Below are 27,850 nucleotides of genomic sequence, written 5' to 3'. Positions count from 1 at the left end.
CAACACCTTCAGCATTTACTGTTTATAGATTTCTTGCTGATGGCGATTCTGACTGGTGTGAGCTGATACCAATTTGTGGTTGAATTTGCATGTGTGTCATATTCCGTTGAAATTGGCCTGTAAGGCATGTCCGTTTTATTTTTCAAACTGTGATTACAGCTTAGTTCTTCAAAGTGTTTGCTTCAAGTATGTGTCACATTTTAAAATGTTTTGGCCATTACTTCCCTCAAGACATTTTGAGGGCAGGTTTCACTTACAGCCCTGCAGTACATGTTCATATGAAGTGACCATTAGCACAGGCTTTACAGCTGTTTTTGCAGGTAACGGCCAGAGGGCGGCATCCTTTCTACGTTCCCCACTCTGGTAACTAGGGAAACAGACCTCCCGGCCAGCGGTGTTCCTCGCTGATAAATTAGAGTGGAATGTGCCCGGGTAAACCCACAGAAGCTGATATCTCCTTCCTTTTGTTTGTTTTTTAAATTTAATTTATAGTTTTTATTGGAGAAATATTCCATTGTGTACATGGACCACTTCTTCTTGGTTCCTTCCTCTGATGATGGACATTTTCTTTGCTTCCAAGTGATGGCTATAGTAAATATTGCTGGAGTGCAGGATTGCCAGCCTGTGACTTTTTGATTCTCATTGTCTCAGGAGATAGGCCCAGCAGTGGGTGTGATTGATGGACTGGTAGCTCAATGTTTCCCTTTTCAAAGCACCTCCATTGTGTTTTCATTAGTGGCTCTTACCACATGGCCCTTAGAACCGAGGGTACGCATTTCTCCACAATCCCTTCAGCATTTATTGTTTGCACCGTTTTCGCTAATGGCCATTCTGACTGCTGTGAGCTGATAGGTTTTTCTAATTTGGGTTTGCATGTCTTTAAAAATTCCTAAAATTCAACATTTTTCCACGCCTTTTCCTTTCTGTGAAAAAAAAACAGAAAAAAGTATGAGTACCATATACGTCTTGAAATTGTCTTCTTGGAAGGTTGCCCTCTTTTGAATTTATTACTCGATTTTCGACCCCAGGCCTTTTTTGGAGGGCAGGTGTCATTTACAGAACTGCAACGTTGGTGAATATTTAGGGACCTTTAGCAATGGGTTTAAAGCTGCTGTTAAGGGAAACGGCCACAAGGAGGCAGCATTTCTCCGTTGTCAAATCTGGGTACTAGGGCAGCAGAGTCTTTCTGGAAGTCGTGTTCCTAGGTTGTAAATTAGAATGGAATGTGCTAGGAGAAACCCCCATTAGTGTATGTCTCATTACTTCTTTTTTTTTAAATTTTTTAATTGGGGTATAGATTAGAATATTATTTGTCCTAGGTTTACAATATCTGGTTCATTTGTACATTATATATGTCTATGCATGTACAGATCCTCTTCCCAGGTAAAATATTACAGAGTGTTCCGTAGACCTCCCTTGCTATATGGTCGGTCTTTTTGATATACGTATATGATATGAATTAGTATCCATATAGTAACACTGATGTTAATTGATCCATTCCCCCCACCTTTCCTTTTAGATGAGCATAGTTTGTTTTCTAAGTCTGTGAGTGTCTTTCTCTGTGGAAATAGGTTCATTTGTGTCAGTTATTAGATAACGCCTATAAGTGATATCATAGGATAGAGGTCTTTTGCTTTCCGACTTACCTCATGTCTTGTGATTATCTCCAGGCTCATCTGTGGTGCCTCAAAGAGCAGTGTTTCATTGTTTTCCATGGCTAAGATTCCATCGTGTACATGGACCACTACTTTTTATCCATTCACCTGTTGATGGACATTTTGGTAGCTTCACTGTCTTGGCTATTGTGAATAAGGCTGCAGTGCAGCTTTTGCAGCCTGTGTCTTCTCGATTCTGGTCTTCTCAGGTGACAGACCCAGTGGTTCACCTGCTGGATTGAATGGTACCTCAATTTTTCCTTTTCAACGCAGCTCCTTTCTGTTCTCATTATTGGCTGTTACCCTTTCACATCTCACCAGCAAGTAGAGGGTACAGAGTTCTCTAAAACGCCTGCAGCCTTTATTGTTTGTAGACCTTTTGCTGATGGTCAGTCGACTGGGGAGAGTTGAAACCTTTTTGTAGATTAGATTGCATGAGTCTAATACTTCCTGAGGTTGAGCTTTTATCCATTTTCCTTTTCTTTAAAGAGAGTGAGTAAAACTTACCACCTCATACTATCTTCCTGAAAGATTTGCCTGTTTTGAATTTTTTTGTTCATTCCCCACCTCAGCACAATTTTGGAGGGCAGGTGTCCTTTACTGCCCCAAGTCCTTGTGAATGTTCAGTGACCATTAGCTGTGGGTTTAAAGCCGCTCTTGTGGGAAACGGCCGCAAGGCGGCAGCATTTCTCCTTTACCAAATCTGGTTACTAGGGCAACAGAGCCTTAATGGAAGTCGTGTTGTAGGTTGTAAATTAGAATGGAATGTGCCGGGAAAAAGCCCTTTATGTTTATGGCTCATTACTTCTTATGCGTATTTTTAACTCTTTTTTATTTTTTATCACAGCAAATTTGATTACAACGTTTTGTTTATTCTAGGTGTGCAAGATGTGGTTCTTTCACAAATATACATATATCTATTATTCGTCGGATCCTATTTCCATGTAGATTATGAGAGAATATTGGGTTGTCCTCTCTTGGTATTCCGTAGGTATTTGGTGATTATATATTTCACATGTGTTTGTATATCTCTGTTAACCCCAATGTCGGAATGTATCTACTCCTCACACCTTTCCATTTGGTGAACCATAAGTTTAATGAACCTGTGATTGCCCTTCTCTGTGGAAATATCTTCACTGGTATCGAATTTTAGGTAACACCTATAAGTGATATGATAGGACCTGTGTCTTTCGCTTTCTCACTTACCACAAGTTGCGTGATTACTTCTAGACTCACCTATGGTGCTGCAAATGGCATTGTTTCATTCTTTCGCTAACTAATATTCCATCTCGACATGTAGCAGTTCTTCCTGGTCCACCCATCTGTTGGTGGACTTTTTGGTTACTTCCATATCTTGGCTATTGTAATACTGTGCAGTGCACATTTGCCTGCCTGTGTCTTTCCAATTCTGTCTTCCTAGGTTATAGGTCCAGGAATGGGCCGGCTGGATCATACGGGAGCTCAATGTTTACCTTTTAAAGGACCCTCCATTCTGTTCTCATTAGTGGCTCTTTCCAGGTTATGTCCCACTTAAAGTTCACGGTATGCATTTCTCCACAACACCTTCAGCATTTACTGTTTATAGATTTCTTGCTGATGGCGATTCTGACTGGTGTGAGCTGATACCAATTTGTGGTTGAATTTGCATGTGTGTCATATTCCGTTGAAATTGGCCTGTAAGGCATGTCCGTTTTATTTTTCAAACTGTGATTACAGCTTAGTTCTTCAAAGTGTTTGCTTCAAGTATGTGTCACATTTTAAAATGTTTTGGCCATTACTTCCCTCAAGACATTTTGAGGGCAGGTTTCACTTACAGCCCTGCAGTACATGTTCATATGAAGTGACCATTAGCACAGGCTTTACAGCTGTTTTTGCAGGTAACGGCCAGAGGGCGGCATCCTTTCTACATTCCCCACTCTGGTAACTAGGGAAACAGACCTCCCGGCCAGCGGTGTTCCTCGCTGATAAATTAGAGTGGAATGTGCCCGGGTAAACCCACAGAAGCTGATATCTCCTTCCTTTTGTTTGTTTTTTAAATTTAATTTATAGTTTTTATTGGAGAAATATTCCATTGTGTACATGGACCACTTCTTCTTGGTTCCTTCCTCTGATGATGGACATTTTCTTTGCTTCCAAGTGATGGCTATAGTAAATATTGCTGGAGTGCAGGATTGCCAGCCTGTGACTTTTTGATTCTCATTGTCTCAGGAGATAGGCCCAGCAGTGGGTGTGATTGATGGACTGGTAGCTCAATGTTTCCCTTTTCAAAGCACCTCCATTGTGTTTTCATTAGTGGCTCTTACCACATGGCCCTTAGAACCGAGGGTACGCATTTCTCCACAATCCCTTCAGCATTTATTGTTTGCACCGTTTTCGCTAATGGCCATTCTGACTGCTGTGAGCTGATAGGTTTTTCTAATTTGGGTTTGCATGTCTTTAAAAATTCCTAAAATTCAACATTTTTCCACGCCTTTTCCTTTCTGTGAAAAAAAAACAGAAAAAAGTATGAGTACCATATACGTCTTGAAATTGTCTTCTTGGAAGGTTGCCCTCTTTTGAATTTATTACTCGATTTTCGACCCCAGGCCTTTTTTGGAGGGCAGGTGTCATTTACAGAACTGCAACGTTGGTGAATATTTAGGGACCTTTAGCAATGGGTTTAAAGCTGCTGTTAAGGGAAACGGCCACAAGGAGGCAGCATTTCTCCGTTGTCAAATCTGGGTACTAGGGCAGCAGAGTCTTTCTGGAAGTCGTGTTCCTAGGTTGTAAATTAGAATGGAATGTGCTAGGAGAAACCCCCATTAGTGTATGTCTCATTACTTCTTGTTTTTTAAATTTTTTAATTGGGGTATAGATTAGAATATTATTTGTCCTAGGTTTACAATATCTGGTTCATTTGTACATTATATATGTCTATGCATGTACAGATCCTCTTCCCAGGTAAAATATTACAGAGTGTTCCGTAGACCTCCCTTGCTATAGGGTCGGTCTTTTTGATATACGTATATGATATGAATTTGTATCCATATAGTAACACTGATGTTAATTGATCCATTCCCCCCACCTTTCCTTTTAGATGAGCATAGTTTGTTTTCTAAGTCTGTGAGTGTCTTTCTCTGTGGAAATAGGTTCATTTGTGTCAGTTATTAGATAACGCCTATAAGTGATATCATAGGATAGAGGTCTTTTGCTTTCCGACTTACCTCATGTCTTGTGATTATCTCCAGGCTCATCTGTGGTGCCTCAAAGAGCAGTGTTTCATTGTTTTCCATGGCTAAGATTCCATCGTGTACATGGACCACTACTTTTTATCCATTCACCTGTTGATGGACATTTTGGTAGCTTCACTGTCTTGGCTATTGTGAATAAGGCTGCAGTGCAGCTTTTGCAGCCTGTGTCTTCTCGATTCTGGTCTTCTCAGGTGACAGACCCAGTGGTTCACCTGCTGGATTGAATGGTACCTCAATTTTTCCTTTTCAACGCAGCTCCTTTCTGTTCTCATTATTGGCTGTTACCCTTTCACATCTCACCAGCAAGTAGAGGGTACAGAGTTCTCTAAAACGCCTGCAGCCTTTATTGTTTGTAGACCTTTTGCTGATGGTCAGTCGACTGGGGAGAGTTGAAACCTTTTTGTAGATTAGATTGCATGAGTCTAATACTTCCTGAGGTTGAGCTTTTATCCATTTTCCTTTTCTTTAAAGAGAGTGAGTAAAACTTACCACCTCATACTATCTTCCTGAAAGATTTGCCTGTTTTGAATTTTTTTGTTCATTCCCCACCTCAGCACAATTTTGGAGGGCAGGTGTCCTTTACTGCCCCAAGTCCTTGTGAATGTTCAGTGACCATTAGCTGTGGGTTTAAAGCCGCTCTTGTGGGAAACGGCCGCAAGGCGGCAGCATTTCTCCTTTACCAAATCTGGTTACTAGGGCAACAGAGCCTTAATGGAAGTCGTGTTGTAGGTTGTAAATTAGAATGGAATGTGCCGGGAAAAAGCCCTTTATGTTTATGGCTCATTACTTCTTATGCGTATTTTTAACTCTTTTTTATTTTTTATCACAGCAAATTTGATTACAACGTTTTGTTTATTCTAGGTGTGCAAGATGTGGTTCTTTCACAAATATACATATATCTATTATTCGTCGGATCCTATTTCCATGTAGATTATGAGAGAATATTGGGTTGTCCTCTCTTGGTATTCCGTAGGTATTTGGTGATTATATATTTCACATGTGTTTGTATATCTCTGTTAACCCCAATGTCGGAATGTATCTACTCCTCACACCTTTCCATTTGGTGAACCATAAGTTTAATGAACCTGTGATTGCCCTTCTCTGTGGAAATATCTTCACTGGTATCGAATTTTAGGTAACACCTATAAGTGATATGATAGGACCTGTGTCTTTCGCTTTCTCACTTACCACAAGTTGCGTGATTACTTCTAGACTCACCTATGGTGCTGCAAATGGCATTGTTTCATTCTTTCGCTAACTAATATTCCATCTCGACATGTAGCAGTTCTTCCTGGTCCACCCATCTGTTGGTGGACTTTTTGGTTACTTCCATATCTTGGCTATTGTAATACTGTGCAGTGCACATTTGCCTGCCTGTGTCTTTCCAATTCTGTCTTCGTAGGTTATAGGTCCAGGAATGGGCCGGCTGGATCATATGGGAGCTCAATGTTTACCTTTTAAAGGCCCCTCCATTCTGTTCTCATTAGTGGCTCTTTCCAGGTTATGTCCCTCTTAAAGTTCACGGTATGCATTTCTCCACAACACCTTCAGCATTTACTGTTTATAGATTTCTTGCTGATGGCGATTCTGACTGGTGTGAGCTGATACCAATTTGTGGTTGAATTTGCATGTGTGTCATATTCCGTTGAAATTGGCCTTTAAGGCATGTCCGTTTTATTTTTCACACTGTGATTACAGCTTAGTTCTTCAAAGTGTTTGCTTCAAGTATGTGTCACATTTTAAAATGTTTTGGCCATTACTTCCCTCAAGACATTTTGAGGGCAGGATTCACTTACAGCCCTGCAGTACATGTTCATATGAAGTGACCATTAGCACAGGCTTTACAGCTGCTTTTGCAGGTAACGGCCAGAGGGCGGCATCCTTTCTACGTTCCCCACTCTGGTAACTAGGGAAACAGACCTCCCGGCCAGCGGTGTTCCTCGCTGATAAATTAGAGTGGAATGTGCCCGGGTAAACCCACAGAAGCTGATATCTCCTTCCTTTTGTTTGTTTTTTAAATTTAATTTATAGTTTTTATTGGAGAAATATTCCATTGTGTACATGGACCACTTCTTCTTGGTTCCTTCCTCTGATGATGGACATTTTCTTTGCTTCCAAGTGATGGCTATAGTAAATATTGCTGGAGTGCAGGATTGCCAGCCTGTGACTTTTTGATTCTCATTGTCTCAGGAGATAGGCCCAGCAGTGGGTGTGATTGATGGACTGGTAGCTCAATGTTTCCCTTTCAAAGCACCTCCATTGTGTTTTCATTAGTGGCTCTTACCACATGGCCCTTAGAACCGAGGGTACGCATTTCTCCACAATCCCTTCAGCATTTATTGTTTGCACGGTTTTCGCTAATGGCCATTCTGACTGCTGTGAGCTGATAGGTTTTTCTAATTTGGGTTTGCATGTCTTTAAAAATTCCTAAAATTCAACATTTTTCCACGCCTTTTCCTTTCTGTGAAAAAAAAAACAGAAAAAAGTATGAGTACCATATACGTCTTGAATTTGTCTTCTTGGAAGGTTGCCCTCTTTTGAATTTATTACTCGATTTTCGACCCCAGGCCTTTTTTGGAGGGCAGGTGTCATTTACAGAACTGCAACGTTGGTGAATATTTAGGGACCTTTAGCAATGGGTTTAAAGCTGCTGTTAAGGGAAACGGCCACAAGGAGGCAGCATTTCTCCGTTGTCAAATCTGGGTACTAGGGCAGCAGAGTCTTTCTGGAAGTCGTGTTCCTAGGTTGTAAATTAGAATGGAATGTGCTAGGAGAAACCCCCATTAGTGTATGTCTCATTACTTCTTTTTTTTTAAATTTTTTAATTGGGGTATAGATTAGAATATTATTTGTCCTAGGTTTACAATATCTGGTTCATTTGTACATTATATATGTCTATGCATGTACAGATCCTCTTCCCAGGTAAAATATTACAGAGTGTTCCGTAGACCTCCCTTGCTATAGGGTCGGTCTTTTTGATATACGTATATGATATGAATTTGTATCCATATAGTAACACTGATGTTAATTGATCCATTCCCCCCACCTTTCCTTTTAGATGAGCATAGTTTGTTTTCTAAGTCTGTGAGTGTCTTTCTCTGTGGAAATAGGTTCATTTGTGTCCGTTATTAGATAACGCCTATAAGTGATATCATAGGATAGAGGTCTTTTGCTTTCCGACTTACCTCATGTCTTGTGATTATCTCCAGGCTCATCTGTGGTGCCTCAAAGAGCAGTGTTTCATTGTTTTCCATGGCTGAGATTCCATCGTGTACATGGACCACTACTTTTTATCCATTCACCTGTTGATGGACATTTTGGTAGCTTCACTGTCTTGGCTATTGTGAATGAGGGTGCAGTGCAGCTTTTGCAGCCTGTGTCTTCTCGATTCTGGTCTTCTCAGGTGACAGACCCAGTGGTTCACCTGCTGGATTGAATGGTACCTCAATTTTTCCTTTTCAACGCAGCTCCTTTCTGTTCTCATTATTGGCTGTTACCCTTTCACATCTCACCAGCAAGTAGAGGGTACAGAGTTCTCTAAAACGCCTGCAGCCTTTATTGTTTGTAGACCTTTTGCTGATGGTCAGTCGACTGGGGAGAGTTGAAACCTTTTTGTAGATTAGATTGCATGAGTCTAATACTTCCTGAGGTTGAGCTTTTATCCATTTTCCTTTTCTTTAAAGAGAGTGAGTAAAACTTACCACCTCATACTATCTTCCTGAAAGATTTGCCTGTTTTGAATTTTTTTGTTCATTCCCCACCTCAGCACAATTTTGGAGGGCAGGTGTCCTTTACTGCCCCAAGTCCTTGTGAATGTTCAGTGACCATTAGCTGTGGGTTTAAAGCCGCTCTTGTGGGAAACGGCCGCAAGGCGGCAGCATTTCTCCTTTACCAAATCTGGTTACTAGGGCAACAGAGCCTTAATGGAAGTCGTGTTGTAGGTTGTAAATTAGAATGGAATGTGCCGGGAAAAAGCCCTTTATGTTTATGGCTCATTACTTCTTATGCGTATTTTTAACTCTTTTTTATTTTTTATCACAGCAAATTTGATTACAACGTTTTCTTTATTCTAGGTGTGCAAGATGTGGTTCTTTCACAAATATACATATATCTATTATTCGTCAGATCCTTTTTCCATGTAGATTATGAGAGAATATTGGGTAGTCCTCCCTTGGTATTCCGTAGGTATTTGGTGATTATATATTTCACGTGTGTTTGTATATCTCTGTTAACCTCAATGTCGGAATGTATCTACTCCTCACACCTTTCCATTTGGTGAACCATAAGTTTAATGAACCTGTGATTGCCCTTCTCTGTGGAAATATCTTCATTGGTATCGAATTTTAGGTAACACCTATAAGTGATATGATAGGACCTGTGTCTTTCGCTTTCTCACTTACCACAAGTTGCGTGATTACTTCTAGACTCACCTATGGTGCTGCAAATGGCATTGTTTCATTCTTTCGCTAACTAATATTCCATCTCGACATGTAGCAGTTCTTCCTGGTCCACCCATCTGTTGGTGGACTTTTTGGTTACTTCCATATCTTGGCTATTGTAATACTGTGCAGTGCACATTTGCCTGCCTGTGTCTTTCCAATTCTGTCTTCCTAGGTTATAGGTCCAGGAATGGGCCGGCTGGATCATACGGGAGCTCAATGTTTACCTTTTAAAGGCCCCTCCATTCTGTTCTCATTAGTGGCTCTTTCCAGGTTATGTCCCTCTTAAAGTTCACGGAATGCATTTCTCCACAACACCTTCAGCATTTACTGTTTATAGATTTCTTGCTGATGGCGATTCTGACTGGTGTGAGCTGATACCAATTTGTGGTTGAATTTGCATGTGTGTCATATTCCGTTGAAATTGGCCTTTAAGGCATGTCCGTTTTATTTTTCACACTGTGATTACAGCTTAGTTCTTCAAAGTGTTTGCTTCAAGTATGTGTCACATTTTAAAATGTTTTGGCCATGACTTCCCTCAAGACATTTTGAGGGCAGGATTCACTTACAGCCCTGCAGTACATGTTCATATGAAGTGACCATTAGCACAGGCTTTACAGCTGCTTTTGCAGGTAACGGCCAGAGGGCGGCATCCTTTCTACGTTCCCCACTCTGGTAACTAGGGAAACAGACCTCCCGGCCAGCGGTGTTCCTCGCTGATAAATTAGAGTGGAATGTGCCCGGGTAAACCCACAGAAGCTGATATCTCCTTCCTTTTGTTTGTTTTTTAAATTTAATTTATAGTTTTTATTGGAGAAATATTCCATTGTGTACATGGACCACTTCTTCTTGGTTCCTTCCTCTGATGATGGACATTTTCATTGCTTCCAAGTGATGGCTATAGTAAATATTGCTGGAGTGCAGGATTGCCAGCCTGTGACTTTTTGATTCTCATTGTCTCAGGAGATAGGCCCAGCAGTGGGTGTGATTGATGGACTGGTAGCTCAATGTTTCCCTTTTCAAAGCACCTCCATTGTGTTTTCATTAGTGGCTCTTACCACATGGCCCTTAGAACCGAGGGTACGCATTTCTCCACAATCCCTTCAGCATTTATTGTTTGCACCGTTTTCGCTAATGGCCATTCTGACTGCTGTGAGCTGATAGGTTTTTCTAATTTGGGTTTGCATGTCTTTAAAAATTCCTAAAATTCAACATTTTCCCACGCCTTTTCCTTTCTGTGAAAAAAAAACAGAAAAAAGTATGAGTACCATATACGTCTTGAATTTGTCTTCTTGGAAGGTTGCCCTCTTTTGAATTTATTACTCGATTTTCGACCCCAGGCCTTTTTTGGAGGGCAGGTGTCATTTACAGAACTGCAACGTTGGTGAATATTTAGGGACCTTTAGCAATGGGTTTAAAGCTGCTGTTAAGGGAAACGGCCACAAGGAGGCAGCATTTCTCCGTTGTCAAATCTGGGTACTAGGGCAGCAGAGTCTTTCTGGAAGTCGTGTTCCTAGACTGTAAATTAGAATGGAATGTGCTAGGAGAAACCCCCATTAGTGTATGTCTCATTACTTCTTTTTTTTTTTAAATTTTTTAATTGGGGTATAGATTAGAATATTATTTGTCCTAGGTTTACAATATCTGGTTCATTTGTACATTATATATGTCTATGCATGTACAGATCCTCTTCCCAGGTAAAATATTACAGTGTTCCGTAGACCTCCCTTGCTATATGGTCGGTCTTTTTGATATACGTATATGATATGAATTTGTATCCATATAGTAACACTGATGTTAATTGATCCATTCCCCCCACCTTTCCTTTTAGATGAGCATAGTTTGTTTTCTAAGTCTGTGAGTGTCTTTCTCTGTGGAAATAGGTTCATTTGTGTCAGTTATTAGATAACGCCTATAAGTGATATCATAGGATAGAGGTCTTTTGCTTTCCGACTTACCTCATGTCTTGTGATTATCTCCAGGCTCATCTGTGGTGCCTCAAAGAGCAGTGTTTCATTGTTTTCCATGGCTAAGATTCCATCGTGTACATGGACCACTACTTTTTATCCATTCACCTGTTGATGGACATTTTGGTAGCTTCACTGTCTTGGCTATTGTGAATAAGGCTGCAGTGCAGCTTTTGCAGCCTGTGTCTTCTCGATTCTGGTCTTCTCAGGTGACAGACCCAGTGGTTCACCTGCTGGATTGAATGGTACCTCAATTTTTCCTTTTCAACGCAGCTCCTCTCTGTTCTCATTATTGGCTGTTACCCTTTCATATCTCACCAGCAAGTAGAGGGTACAGAGTTCTCTAAAACGCCTGCAGCCTTTATTGTTTGTAGACCTTTTGCTGATGGTCAGTCGACTGGGGAGAGTTGAAACCTTTTTGTAGATTAGATTGCATGAGTCTAATACTTCCTGAGGTTGAGCTTTTATCCATTTTCCTTTTCTTTAAAGAGAGTGAGTAAAACTTACCACCTCATACTATCTTCCTGAAAGATTTGCCTGTTTTGAATTTTTTTGTTCATTCCCCACCTCAGCACAATTTTGGAGGGCAGGTGTCCTTTACTGCCCCAAGTCCTTGTGAATGTTCAGTGACCATTAGCTGTGGGTTTAAAGCCGCTCTTGTGGGAAACGGCCGCAAGGCGGCAGCATTTCTCCTTTACCAAATCTGGTTACTAGGGCAACAGAGCCTTAATGGAAGTCGTGTTGTAGGTTGTAAATTAGAATGGAATGTGCCGGGAAAAAGCCCTTTATGTTTATGGCTCATTACTTCTTATGCGTATTTTTAACTCTTTTTTATTTTTTATCACAGCAAATTTGATTACAACGTTTTGTTTATTCTAGGTGTGCAAGATGTGGTTCTTTCACAAATATACATATATCTATTATTCGTCGGATCCTATTTCCATGTAGATTATGAGAGAATATTGGGTTGTCCTCTCTTGGTATTCCGTAGGTATTTGGTGATTATATATTTCACATGTGTTTGTATATCTCTGTTAACCCCAATGTCGGAATGTATCTACTCCTCACACCTTTCCATTTGGTGAACCATAAGTTTAATGAACCTGTGATTGCCCTTCTCTGTGGAAATATCTTCACTGGTATCGAATTTTAGGTAACACCTATAAGTGATATGATAGGACCTGTGTCTTTCGCTTTCTCACTTACCACAAGTTGCGTGATTACTTCTAGACTCACCTATGGTGCTGCAAATGGCACTGTTTCATTCTTTCGCTAACTAATATTCCATCTCGACATGTAGCAGTTCTTCCTGGTCCACCCATCTGTTGGTGGACTTTTTGGTTACTTCCATATCTTGGCTATTGTAATACTGTGCAGTGCACATTTGTCTGCCTGTGTCTTTCCAATTTTGTCTTCCTAGGTTATAGGTCCAGGAATGGGCCGGCTGGATCATACGGGAGCTCAATGTTTACCTTTTAAAGGCCCCTCCATTCTGTTCTCATTAGTGGCTCTTTCCAGGTTATGTCCCTCTTAAAGTTCACGGTATGCATTTCTCCACAACACCTTCAGCATTTACTGTTTATAGATTTCTTGCTGATGGCGATTCTGACTGGTGTGAGCTGATACCAATTTGTGGTTGAATTTGCATGTGTGTCATATTCCGTTGAAATTGGCCTGTAAGGCATGTCCGTTTTATTTTTCACACTGTGATTACAGCTTAGTTCTTCAAAGTGTTTGCTTCAAGTATGTGTCACATTTTAAAATGTTTTGGCCATTACTTCCCTCAAGACATTTTGAGGGCAGGTTTCACTTACAGCCCTGCAGTACATGTTCATATGAAGTGAGCATTAGCACAGGCTTTACAGCTGTTTTTGCAGGTAACGGCCAGAGGGCGGCATCCTTTCTACGTTCCCCACTCTGGTAACTAGGGAAACAGACCTCCCGGCCAGCGGTGTTCCTCGCTGATAAATTATAGTGGAATGTGCCCGGGTAAACCCACAGAAGCTGATATCTCCTTCCTTTTGTTTGTTTTTTAATTTTAATTTATAGTTTTTATTGGAGAAATATTCCATTGTGTACATGGACCACTTCTTCTTGGTTCCTTCCTCTGATGATGGACATTTTCTTTGCTTCCAAGTGATGGCTATAGTAAATATTGCTGGAGTGCAGGATTGCCAGCCTGTGACTTTTTGATTCTCATTGTCTCAGGAGATAGGCCCAGCAGTGGGTGTGATTGATGGACTGGTAGCTCAATGTTTCCCTTTTCAAAGCACCTCCATTGTGTTTTCATTAGTGGCTCTTACCACATGGCCCTTAGAACCGAGTGTACGCATTTCTCCACAATCCCTTCAGCATTTATTGTTTGCACCGTTTTCGCTAATGGCCATTCTGACTGCTGTGAGCTGATAGGTTTTTCTAATTTGGGTTTGCATGTCTTTAAAAATTCCTAAAATTCAACATTTTTCCACGCCTTTTTCTTTCTGTGAAAAAAAAACAGAAAAAAGTATGAGTACCATATACGTCTTGAATTTGTCTTCTTGGAAGGTTGCCCTCTTTTGAATTTATTACTCGATTTTCGACCCCAGGCCTTTTTTGGAGGGCAGGTGTCATTTACAGAACTGCAACGTTGGTGAATATTTAGGGACCTTTAGCAATGGGTTTAAAGCTGCTGTTAAGGGAAACGGCCACAAGGAGGCAGCATTTCTCCGTTGTCAAATCTGGGTACTAGGGCAGCAGAGTCTTTCTGGAAGTCGTGTTCCTAGGTTGTAAATTAGAATGGAATGTGCTAGGAGAAACCCCCATTAGTGTATGTCTCATTACTTCTTTGTTTTTAAATTTTTTAATTGGGGTATAGATTAGAATATTATTTGTCCTAGGTTTACAATATCTGGTTCATTTGTACATTATATATGTCTATGCATGTACAGATCCTCTTCCCATGTAAAATATTACAGAGTGTTCCGTAGACCTCCCTTGCTATAGGGTCGGTCTTTTTGATATACGTATATGATATGAATTTGTATCCATATAGTAACACTGATGTTAATTGATCCATTCCCCCCACCTTTCCTTTTAGATGAGCATAGTTTGTTTTCTAAGTCTGTGAGTGTCTTTCTCTGTGGAAATAGGTTCATTTGTGTCCGTTATTAGATAACGCCTATAAGTGATATCATAGGATAGAGGTCTTTTGCTTTCCGACTTACCTCATGTCTTGTGATTATCTCCAGGCTCATCTGTGGTGCCTCAAAGAGCAGTGTTTCATTGTTTTCCATGGCTGAGATTCCATCGTGTACATGGACCACTACTTTTTATCCATTCACCTGTTGATGGACATTTTGGTAGCTTCACTGTCTTGGCTATTGTGAATGAGGGTGCAGTGCAGCTTTTGCAGCCTGTGTCTTCTCGATTCTGGTCTTCTCAGGTGACAGACCCAGTGGTTCACCTGCTGGATTGAATGGTACCTCAATTTTTCCTTTTCAACGCAGCTCCTTTCTGTTCTCATTATTGGCTGTTACCCTTTCACATCTCACCAGCAAGTAGAGGGTACAGAGTTCTCTAAAACGTCTGCAGCCTTTATTGCTTGTAGACCTTTTGCTGATGGTCAGTCGACTGGGGAGAGTTGAAACGTTTTTGTAGATTAGATTGCATGAGTCTAATACTTCCTGAGGTTGAGCTTTTATCCATTTTCCTTTTCTTTAAAGAGAGTGAGTAAAACTTACCACCTCATACTATCTTCCTGAAAGATTTGCCTGTTTTGAATTTTTTTGTTCATTCCCCACCTCAGCACAATTTTGGAGGGCAGGTGTCCTTTACTGCCCCAAGTCCTTGTGAATGTTCAGTGACCATTAGCTGTGGGTTTAAAGCCGCTCTTGTGGGAAACGGCCGCAAGGCGGCAGCATTTCTCCTTTACCAAATCTGGTTACTAGGGCAACAGAGCCTTAATGGAAGTCGTGTTGTAGGTTGTAAATTAGAATGGAATGTGCCAGGAAAAAGCCCTTTATGTTTATGGCTCATTACTTCTTATGCGTATTTTTAACTCTTTTTTATTTTTTATCACAGCAAATTTGATTACAACGTTTTGTTTATTCTAGGTGTGCAAGATGTGGTTCTTTCACAAATATACATATATCTATTATTCGTCGGATCCTTTTTCCATGTAGATTATGAGAGAATATTGGGTAGTCCTCTCTTGGTATTCCGTAGGTATTTGGTGATTATATATTTCACATGTGTTTGTATATCTCTGTTAACCGCAATGTCGGAATGTATCTACTCCTCACACCTTTCCATTTGGTGAACCATAAGTTTAATGAACCTGTGATTGCCCTTCTCTGTGGAAATATCTTCACTGGTATCGAATTTTAGGTAACACCTATAAGTGATATGATAGGACCTGTGTCTTTCGCTTTCTCACTTACCACAAGTTGCGTGATTACTTCTAGACTCACCTATGGTGCTGCAAATGGCATTGTTTCATTCTTTCGCTAACTAATATTCCATCTCGACATGTAGCAGTTCTTCCTGGTCCACCCATCTGTTGGTGGACTTTTTGGTTACTTCCATATCTTGGCTATTGTAATACTGTGCAGTGCACATTTGCCTGCCTGTGTCTTTCCAATTCTGTCTTCCTAGGTTATAGGTCCAGGAATGGGCCGGCTGGATCATACGGGAGCTCAATGTTTACCTTTTAAAGGCCCCTCCATTCTGTTCTCATTAGTGGCTCTTTCCAGGTTATGTCCCACTTAAAGTTCACGGTATGCATTTCTCCACAACACCTTCAGCATTTACTGTTTATAGATTTCTTGCTGATGGCGATTCTGACTGGTGTGAGCTGATACCAATTTGTGGTTGAATTTGCATGTGTGTCATATTCCGTTGAAATTGGACTGTAAGGCATGTCCGTTTTATTTTTCAAACTGTGATTACAGCTTAGTTCTTCAAAGTGTTTGCTTCAAGTATGTGTCACATTTTAAAATGTTTTGGCCATTACTTCCCTCAAGACATTTTGAGGGCAGGATTCACTTACAGCCCTGCAGTACATGTTCATATGAAGTGACCATTAGCACAGGCTTTACAGCTGCTTTTGCAGGTAACGGCCAGAGGGCGGCATCCTTTCTACGTTCCCCACTCTGGTAACTAGGGAAACAGACCTCCCGGCCAGCGGTGTTCCTCGCTGATAAATTAGAGTGGAATGTGCCCGGGTAAACCCACAGAAGCTGATATCTCCTTCCTTTTGTTTGTTTTTTAAATTTAATTTATAGTTTTTATTGGAGAAATATTCCATTGTGTACATGGACCACTTCTTCTTGGTTCCTTCCTCTGATGATGGACATTTTCATTGCTTCCAAGTGATGGCTATAGTAAATATTGCTGGAGTGCAGGATTGCCAGCCTGTGACTTTTTGATTCTCATTGTCTCAGGAGATAGGCCCAGCAGTGGGTGTGATTGATGGACTGGTAGCTCAATGTTTCCCTTTTCAAAGCACCTCCATTGTGTTTTCATTAGTGGCTCTTACCACATGGCCCTTAGAACCGAGGGTACGCATTTCTCCACAATCCCTTCAGCATTTATTGTTTGCACCGTTTTCGCTAATGGCCATTCTGACTGCTGTGAGCTGATAGGTTTTTCTAATTTGGGTTTGCATGTCTTTAGAAATTCCTAAAATTCAACATTTTTCCACGCCTTTTCCTTTCTGTGAAAAAAAAAAGAAAAAAGTATGAGTACCATATACGTCTTGAAATTGTCTTCTTGGAAGGTTGCCCTCTTTTGAATTTATTACTCGATTTTCGACCCCAGGCCTTTTTTGGAGGGCAGGTGTCATTTACAGAACTGCAACGTTGGTGAATATTTAGGGACCTTTAGCAATGGGTTTAAAGCTGCTGTTAAGGGAAACGGCCACAAGCAGGCAGCATTTCTCCGTTGTCAAATCTGGGTACTAGGGCAGCAGAGTCTTTCTGGAAGTCGTGTTCCTAGGTTGTAAATTAGAATGGAATGTGCTAGGAGAAACCCCCATTAGTGTATGTCTCATTACTTCTTTTTTTTTAAATTTTTTAATTGGGGTATAGATTAGAATATTATTTGTCCTAGGTTTACAATATCTGGTTCATTTGTACATTATATATGTCTATGCATGTACAGATCCTCTTCCCAGGTAAAATATTACAGAGTGTTCCGTAGACCTCCCTTGCTATAGGGTCGGTCTTTTTGATATACGTATATGATATGAATTTGTATCCATATAGTAACACTGATGTTAATTGATCCATTCCCCCCACCTTTCCTTTTAGATGAGCATAGTTTGTTTTCTAAGTCTGTGAGTGTCTTTCTCTGTGGAAATAGGTTCATTTGTGTCAGTTATTAGATAACGCCTATAAGTGATATCATAGGATAGAGGTCTTTTGCTTTCCGACTTACCTCATGTCTTGTGATTATCTCCAGGCTCATCTGTGGTGCCTCAAAGAGCAGTGTTTCATTGTTTTCCATGGCTGAGATTCCATCGTGTACATGGACCACTACTTTTTATCCATTCACCTGTTGATGGACATTTTGGTAGCTTCACTGTCTTGGCTATTGTGAATGAGGGTGCAGTGCAGCTTTTGCAGCCTGTGTCTTCTCGATTCTGGTCTTCTCAGGTGACAGACCCAGTGGTTCACCTGCTGGATTGAATGGTACCTCAATTTTTACTTTTCAACGCAGCTCCTTTCTGTTCTCATTATTGGCTGTTACCCTTTCACATCTCACCAGCAAGTAGAGGGTACAGAGTTCTCTAAAACGCCTGCAGCCTTTATTGTTTGTAGACCTTTTGCTGATGGTCAGTCGACTGGGGAGAGTTGAAACCTTTTTGTAGATTAGATTGCATGAGTCTAATACTTCCTGAGGTTGAGCTTTTATCCATTTTCCTTTTCTTTAAAGAGAGTGAGTAAAACTTACCACCTCATACTATCTTCCTGAAAGATTTGCCTGTTTTGAATTTTTTTGTTCATTCCCCACCTCAGCACAATTTTGGAGGGCAGGTGTCCTTTACTGCCCCAAGTCCTTGTGAATGTTCAGTGACCATTAGCTGTGGGTTTAAAGCCGCTCTTGTGGGAAACGGCCGCAAGGCGGCAGCATTTCTCCTTTACCAAATCTGGTTACTAGGGCAACAGAGCCTTAATGGAAGTCGTGTTGTAGGTTGTAAATTAGAATGGAATGTGCCAGGAAAAAATCCCTTTATGTTTATGGCTCATTACTTCTTATGCGTATTTTTAACTCTTTTATTTTTCATCACAGCAAATTTGATTACAACGTTTTGTTTATTCTAGGTGTGCCAGATGTGGTTCTTTCACAAATATACATATATCTATTATTCGTCGGATCCTTTTTCCATATAGATTATAAAAGAATATTGGGTTGTCCTCTCTTGGTATTCCGTAGGTATTTGGTGATTATATATTTCACATGTGTTTGTATATCTCTGTTAACCCCAATGTCGGAATGTATCTACTCCTCACACCTTTCCATTTGGTGAACCATAAGTTTAATGAACCTGTGATTGCCCTTCTCTGTGGAAATATCTTCACTGGTATCGAATTTTAGGTAACACCTATAAGTGATATGATAGGACCTGTGTCTTTCGCTTTCTCACTTACCACAAGTTGCGTGATTACTTCTAGACTCACCTATGGTGCTGCAAATGGCATTGTTTCATTCTTTCGCTAACTAATATTCCATCTCGACATGTAGCAGTTCTTCCTGGTCCACCCATCTGTTGGTGGACTTTTTGGTTACTTCCATATCTTGGCTATTGTAATACTGTGCAGTGCACATTTGTCTGCCTGTGTCTTTCCAATTCTGTCTTCCTAGGTTATAGGTCCAGGAATGGGCCGGCTGGATCATACGGGAGCTCAATGTTTACCTTTTAAAGGCCCCTCCATTCTGTTCTCATTAGTGGCTCTTTCCAGGTTATGTCCCTCTTAAAGTTCACGGTATGCATTTCTCCACAACACCTTCAGCATTTATTTTTTATACATTTCTTGCCGATGGTGATTCTGACTGGTGTGAGCTAATACCTCTTTGTGATTGAATTTGCATGGGTGGCATATTCCGTTGAAATTGACCTTTAAGGCATGTCCGTTTCATTTTTCAAACTGTGATTACAGCTTAGTTCTTCAAAGTGTTTGCTTCAAGTATGTGTCACCTTTTAAAATGTTTTGGCCATTACTTCCCTCAAGACACTTTGAGGGCAGGTTTCACTTACAGCCCTGCAGTACTTGTTCATATGAAGTGACCATTAGCACAGGCTTTACAGCTGCTTTTGCAGGTAACGGCCAGAGGGCGGCATCCTTTCTACGTTCCCCACTCTGGTAACTAGGGAAACAGACCTCCCGGCCAGCGGTGTTCCTCGCTGATAAATTAGAGTGGAATGTGCCCGGGTAAACCCACAGAAGCTGATATCTCCTTCCTTTTGTTTGTTTTTTAAATTTAATTTATAGTTTTTATTGGAGAAATATTCCATTGTGTACATGGACCACTTCTTCTTGGTTCCTTCCTCTGATGATGGACATTTTCTTTGCTTCCAAGTGATGGCTATAGTAAATATTGCTGGAGTGCAGGATTGCCAGCCTGTGACTTTTTGATTCTCATTGTCTCAGGAGATAGGCCCAGCAGTGGGTGTGATTGATGGACTGGTAGCTCAATGTTTCCCTTTTCAAAGCACCTCCATTGTGTTTTCATTAGTGGCTCTTACCACATGGCCCTTAGAACCAAGGGTACGCATTTCTCCACAATCCCTTCAGCATTTATTGTTTGCACGGTTATCGCTAATGGCCATTCTGACTGCTGTGAGCTGATAGGTTTTTCTAATTTGGGTTTGCATGTCTTTAAAAATTCCTAAAATTCAACATTTTTCCACGCCTTTTCCTTTCTGTGAAAAAAAAAACAGAAAAAAGTATGAGTACCATATACGTCTTGAAATTGTCTTCTTGGAAGGTTGCCCTCTTTTGAATTTATTACTCGATTTTCGACCCCAGGCCTTTTTTGGAGGGCAGGTGTCATTTACAGAACTGCAACGTTGGTGAATATTTAGGGACCTTTAGCAATGGGTTTAAAGCTGCTGTTAAGGGAAACGGCCACAAGGAGGCAGCATTTCTCCGTTGTCAAATCTGGGTACTAGGGCAGCAGAGTCTTTCTGGAAGTCGTGTTCCTAGGTTGTAAATTAGAATGGAATGTGCTAGGAGAAACCCCCATTAGTGTATGTCTCATTACTTCTTTTTTTTTTAAATTTTTTAATTGGGGTATAGATTAGAATATTATTTGTCCTAGGTTTACAATATCTGGTTCATTTGTACATTATATATGTCTATGCATGTACAGATCCTCTTCCCATGTAAAATATTACAGAGTGTTCTGTAGACCTCCCTTGCTATATGGTCGGTCTTTTTGATATACGTATATGATATGAATTTGTATCCATATAGTAACACTGATGTTAATTGATCCATTCCCCCCCACCTTTCCTTTTAGATGAGCATAGTTTGTTTTCTAAGTCTGTGAGTGTCATTCTCTGTGGAAATAGGTTCATTTGTGTCCGTTATTAGATAACGCCTATAAGTGATATCATAGGATAGAGGTCTTTTGCTTTCCGACTTACCTCATGTCTTGTGATTATCTCCAGGCTCATCTGTGGTGCCTCAAAGAGCAGTGTTTCATTGTTTTCCATGGCTGAGATTCCATCGTGTACATGGACCACTACTTTTTATCCATTCACCTGTTGATGGACATTTTGGTAGCTTCACTGTCTTGGCTATTGTGAATGAGGGTGCAGTGCAGCTTTTCAGCCTGTGTCTTCTCGATTCTGGTCTTCTCAGGTGACAGACCCAGTGGTTCACCTGCTGGATTGAATGGTACCTCAATTTTTACTTTTCAACGCAGCTCCTTTCTGTTCTCATTAGTGGCTGTTACCCTTTCACATCTCACCAGCAAGTAGAGGGTACAGAGTTCTCTAAAACGCCTGCAGCCTTTATTGTTTGTAGACCTTTTGCTGATGGTCAGTCGACTGGGGAGAGTTGAAACCTTTTTGTAGATTAGATTGCATGAGTCTAATACTTCCTGAGGTTGAGCTTTTATCCATTTTCCTTTTCTTTAAAGAGAGTGAGTAAAACTTACCACCTCATACTATCTTCCTGAAAGATTTGCCTGTTTTGAATTTTTTTGTTCATTCCCCACCTCAGCACAATTTTGGAGGGCAGGTGTCCTTTACTGCCCCAAGTCCTTGTGAATGTTCAGTGACCATTAGCTGTGGGTTTAAAGCCGCTCTTGTGGGAAACGGCCGCAAGGCGGCAGCATTTCTCCTTTACCAAATCTGGTTACTAGGGCAACAGAGCCTTAATGGAAGTCGTGTTGTAGGTTGTAAATTAGAATGGAATGTGCCAGGAAAAATCCCTTTATGTTTATGGCTCATTACTTCTTATGCGTATTTTTAACTCTTTTTTATTTTTCATCACAGCAAATTTGATTACAACGTTTTGTTTATTCTAGGTGTGCAAGATGTGGTTCTTTCACAAATATACATATATCTATTATTCGTCGGATCCTTTTTCCATGTAGATTATGAGAGAATATTGGGTAGTCCTCTCTTGGTATTCCGTAGGTATTTGGTGATTATATATTTCACATGTGTTTGTATATCTCTGTTAACCCCAATGTCGGAATGTATCTACTCCTCACACCTTTCCATTTGGTGAACCATAAGTTTAATGAACCTGTGATTGCCCTTCTCTGTGGAAATATCTTCACTGGTATCGAATTTTAGGTAACACCTATAAGTGATATGATAGGACCTGTGTCTTTCGCTTTCTCACTTACCACAAGTTGCGTGATTACTTCTAGACTCACCTATGGTGCTGCAAATGGCACTGTTTCATTCTTTCGCTAACTAATATTCCATCTCGACATGTAGCAGTTCTTCCTGGTCCACCCATCTGTTGGTGGACTTTTTGGTTACTTCCATATCTTGGCTATTGTAATACTGTGCAGTGCACATTTGTCTGCCTGTGTCTTTCCAATTCTGTCTTCCTAGGTTATAGGTCCAGGAATGGGCCGGCTGGATCATACGGGAGCTCAATGTTTACCTTTTAAAGGCCCCTCCATTCTGTTCTCATTAGTGGCTCTTTCCAGGTTATGTCCCTCTTAAAGTTCACGGTATGCATTTCTCCACAACACCTTCAGCATTTACTGTTTATAGATTTCTTGCTGATGGCGATTCTGACTGGTGTGAGCTGATACCAATTTGTGGTTGAATTTGCATGTGTGTCATATTCCGTTGAAATTGGCCTGTAAGGCATATCCGTTTTATTTTTCAAACTGTGATTACAGCTTAGTTCTTCAAAGTGTTTGCTTCAAGTATGTGTCACATTTTAAAATGTTTTGGCCATTACTTCCCTCAAGACACTTTGAGGGCAGGTTTCACTTACAGCCCTGCAGTACTTGTTCATATGAAGTGACCATTAGCACAGGCTTTACAGCTGCTTTTGCAGGTAACGGCCAGAGGGCGGCATCCTTTCTACGTTCCCCACTCTGGTAACTAGGGAAACAGACCTCCCGGCCAGCGGTGTTCCTCGCTGATAAATTAGAGTGGAATGTGCCCGGGTAAACCCACAGAAGCTGATATCTCCTTCCTTTTGTTTGTTTTTTAAATTTAATTTATAGTTTTTATTGGAGAAATATTCCATTGTGTACATGGACCACTTCTTCTTGGTTCCTTCCTCTGATGATGGACATTTTCTTTGCTTCCAAGTGATGGCTATAGTAAATATTGCTGGAGTGCAGGATTGCCAGCCTGTGACTTTTTGATTCTCATTGTCTCAGGAGATAGGCCCAGCAGTGGGTGTGATTGATGGACTGGTAGCTCAATGTTTCCCTTTTCAAAGCACCTCCATTGTGTTTTCATTAGTGGCTCTTACCACATGGCCCTTAGAACCGAGGGTACGCATTTCTCCACAATCCCTTCAGCATTTATTGTTTGCACCGTTTTCGCTAATGGCCATTCTGACTGCTGTGAGCTGATAGGTTTTTCTAATTTGGGTTTGCATGTCTTTAAAAATTCCTAAAATTCAACATTTTTCCACGCCTTTTCCTTTCTGTGAAAAAAAAAACAGAAAAAAGTATGAGTACCATATACGTCTTGAAATTGTCTTCTTGGAAGGTTGCCCTCTTTTGAATTTATTACTCGATTTTCGACCCCAGGCCTTTTTTGGAGGGCAGGTGTCATTTACAGAACTGCAACGTTGGTGAATACTTAGGGACCTTTAGCAATGGGTTTAAAGCTGCTGTTAAGGGAAACGGCCACAAGGAGGCAGCATTTCTCCGTTGTCAAATCTGGGTACGAGGGCAGCAGAGTCTTTCTGGAAGTCGTGTTCCTAGGTTGTAAATTAGAATGGAATGTGCTAGGAGAAACCCCCATTAGTGTATGTCTCATTACTTCTTTTTTTTTTAAATTTTTTAATTGGGGTATAGATTAGAATATAATTTGTCCTAGGTTTACAATATCTGGTTCATTTGTACATTATATATGTCTATGCATGTACAGATCCTCTTCCCATGTAAAATATTACAGAGTGTTCCGTAGACCTCCCTTGCTATATGGTCGGTCTTTTTGATATACGTATATGATATGAATTTGTATCCATATAGTAACACTGATGTTAATTGATCCATTCCCCCCACCTTTCCTTTTAGATGAGCATAGTTTGTTTTCTAAGTCTGTGAGTGTCTTTCTCTGTGGAAATAGGTTCATTTGTGTCCGTTATTAGATAACGCCTATAAGTGATATCATAGGATAGAGGTCTTTTGCTTTCCGACTTACCTCATGTCTTGTGATTATCTCCAGGCTCATCTGTGGTGCCTCAAAGAGCAGTGTTTCATTGTTTTCCATGGCTGAGATTCCATCGTGTACATGGACCACTACTTTTTATCCATTCACCTGTTGATGGACATTTTGGTAGCTTCACTGTCTTGGCTATTGTGAATGAGGGTGCAGTGCAGCTTTTGCAGCCTGTGTCTTCTCGATTCTGGTCTTCTCAGGTGACAGACCCAGTGGTTCACCTGCTGGATTGAATGGTACCTCAATTTTTACTTTTCAACGCAGCTCCTTTCTGTTCTCATTAGTGGCTGTTACCCTTTCACATCTCACCAGCAAGTAGAGGGTACAGAGTTCTCTAAAACGCCTGCAGCCTTTATTGTTTGTAGACCTTTTGCTGATGGTCAGTCGACTGGGGAGAGTTGAAACCTTTTTGTAGATTAGATTGCATGAGTCTAATACTTCCTGAGGTTGAGCTTTTATCCATTTTCCTTTTCTTTAAAGAGAGTGAGTAAAACTTACCACCTCATACTATCTTCCTGAAAGATTTGCCTGTTTTGAATTTTTTTGTTCATTCCCCACCTCAGCACAATTTTGGAGGGCAGGTGTCCTTTACTGCCCCAAGTCCTTGTGAATGTTCAGTGACCATTAGCTGTGGGTTTAAAGCCGCTCTTGTGGGAAACGGCCGCAAGGCGGCAGCATTTCTCCTTTACCAAATCTGGTTACTAGGGCAACAGAGCCTTAATGGAAGTCGTGTTGTAGGTTGTAAATTAGAATGGAATGTGCCAGGAAAAATCCCTTTATGTTTATGGCTCATTACTTCTTATGCGTATTTTTAACTCTTTTTTATTTTTCATCACAGCAAATTTGATTACAACGTTTTGTTTATTCTAGGTGTGCAAGATGTGGTTCTTTCACAAATATACATATATCTATTATTCGTCGGATCCTTTTTCCATGTAGATTATGAGAGAATATTGGGTAGTCCTCTCTTGGTATTCCGTAGGTATTTGGTGATTATATATTTCACATGTGTTTGTATATCTCTGTTAACCCCAATGTCGGAATGTATCTACTCCTCACACCTTTCCATTTGGTGAACCATAAGTTTAATGAACCTGTGATTGCCCTTCTCTGTGGAAATATCTTCACTGGTATCGAATTTTAGGTAACACCTATAAGTGATATGATAAGACCTGTGTCTTTCGCTTTCTCACTTACCACAAGTTGCGTGATTACTTCTAGACTCACCTATGGTGCTGCAAATGGCACTGTTTCATTCTTTCGCTAACTAATATTCCATCTCGACATGTAGCAGTTCTTCCTGGTCCACCCATCTGTTGGTGGACTTTTTGGTTACTTCCATATCTTGGCTATTGTAATACTGTGCAGTGCACATTTGTCTGCCTGTGTCTTTCCAATTCTGTCTTCCTAGGTTATAGGTCCAGGAATGGGCCGGCTGGATCATACGGGAGCTCAATGTTTACCTTTTAAAGGCCCCTCCATTCTGTTCTCATTAGTGGCTCTTTCCAGGTTATGTCCCTCTTAAAGTTCACGGTATGCATTTCTCCACAACACCTTCAGCATTTATTTTTTATACATTTCTTGCTGATGGTGATTCTGACTGGTGTGAGCTAATACCGCTTTGTGGTTGAATTTGCATGGGTGGCATATTCCGTTGAAATTGACCTTTAAGGCATGTCCGTTTCATTTTTCAAACTGTGATTACAGCTTAGTTCTTCAAAGTGTTTGCTTCAAGTATGTGTCACATTTTAAAATGTTTTGGCCATTACTTCCCTCAAGACACTTTGAGGGCAGGTTTCACTTACAGCCCTGCAGTACTTGTTCATATGAAGTGACCATTAGCACAGGCTTTACAGCTGCTTTTGCAGGTAACGGCCAGAGGGCGGCATCCTTTCTACGTTCCCCACTCTGGTAACTAGGGAAACAGACCTCCCGGCCAGCGGTGTTCCTCGCTGATAAATTAGAGTGGAATGTGCCCGGGTAAACCCACAGAAGCTGATATCTCCTTCCTTTTGTTTGTTTTTTAAATTTAATTTATAGTTTTTATTGGAGAAATATTCCATTGTGTACATGGACCACTTCTTCTTGGTTCCTTCCTCTGATGATGGACATTTTCTTTGCTTCCAAGTGATGGCTATAGTAAATATTGCTGGAGTGCAGGATTGCCAGCCTGTGACTTTTTGATTCTCATTGTCTCAGGAGATAGGCCCAGCAGTGGGTGTGATTGATGGACTGGTAGCTCAATGTTTCCCTTTTCAAAGCACCTCCATTGTGTTTCATTAGTGGCTCTTACCATATGGCCCTTAGAACCAAGGGTACGCATTTCTCCACAATCCCTTCAGCATTTATTGTTTGCACGGTTATCGCTAATGGCCATTCTGACTGCTGTGAGCTGATAGGTTTTTCTAATTTGGGTTTGCATGTCTTTAAAAATTCCTAAAATTCAACATTTTTCCACGCCTTTTCCTTTCTATGAAAAAAAAAACAGAAAAAAGTATGAGTACCATATACGTCTTGAAATTGTCTTCTTGGAAGGTTGCCCTCTTTTGAATTTATTACTCGATTTTCGACCCCAGGCCTTTTTTGGAGGGCAGGTGTCATTTACAGAACTGCAACGTTGGTGAATATTTAGGGACCTTTAGCAATGGGTTTAAAGCTGCTGTTAAGGGAAACGGCCACAAGGAGGCAGCATTTCTCCGTTGTCAAATCTGGGTACGAGGGCAGCAGAGTCTTTCTGGAAGTCGTGTTCCTAGGTTGTAAATTAGAATGGAATGTGCTAGGAGAAACCCCCATTAGTGTATGTCTCATTACTTCTTTTTTTTTTAAATTTTTTAATTGGGGTATAGATTAGAATATAATTTGTCCTAGGTTTACAATATCTGGTTCATTTGTACATTATATATGTCTATGCATGTACAGATCCTCTTCCCATGTAAAATATTACAGAGTGTTCCGTAGACCTCCCTTGCTATATGGTCGGTCTTTTTGATATACGTATATGATATGAATTTGTATCCATATAGTAACACTGATGTTAATTGATCCATTCCCCCCACCTTTCCTTTTAGATGAGCATAGTTTGTTTTCTAAGTCTGTGAGTGTCTTTCTCTGTGGAAATAGGTTCATTTGTGTCCGTTATTAGATAACGCCTATAAGTGATATCATAGGATAGAGGTCTTTTGCTTTCCGACTTACCTCATGTCTTGTGATTATCTCCAGGCTCATCTGTGGTGCCTCAAAGAGCAGTGTTTCATTGTTTTCCATGGCTGAGATTCCATCGTGTACATGGACCACTACTTTTTATCCATTCACCTGTTGATGGACATTTTGGTAGCTTCACTGTCTTGGCTATTGTGAATGAGGGTGCAGTGCAGCTTTTGCAGCCTGTGTCTTCTCGATTCTGGTCTTCTCAGGTGACAGACCCAGTGGTTCACCTGCTGGATTGAATGGTACCTCAATTTTTACTTTTCAACGCAGCTCCTTTCTGTTCTCATTAGTGGCTGTTACCCTTTCACATCTCACCAGCAAGTAGAGGGTACAGAGTTCTCTAAAACGCCTGCAGCCTTTATTGTTTGTAGACCTTTTGCTGATGGTCAGTCGACTGGGGAGAGTTGAAACCTTTTTGTAGATTAGATTGCATGAGTCTAATACTTCCTGAGGTTGAGCTTTTATCCATTTTCCTTTTCTTTAAAGAGAGTGA

The sequence above is a fragment of the Eubalaena glacialis genome, chromosome 5 (assembly GCF_028564815.1).
Source record: "Eubalaena glacialis isolate mEubGla1 chromosome 5, mEubGla1.1.hap2.+ XY, whole genome shotgun sequence".
NCBI classification, from domain to species: domain Eukaryota; kingdom Metazoa; phylum Chordata; class Mammalia; order Artiodactyla; family Balaenidae; genus Eubalaena; species Eubalaena glacialis.
This window is presented reverse-complemented; position numbering follows the sequence as displayed.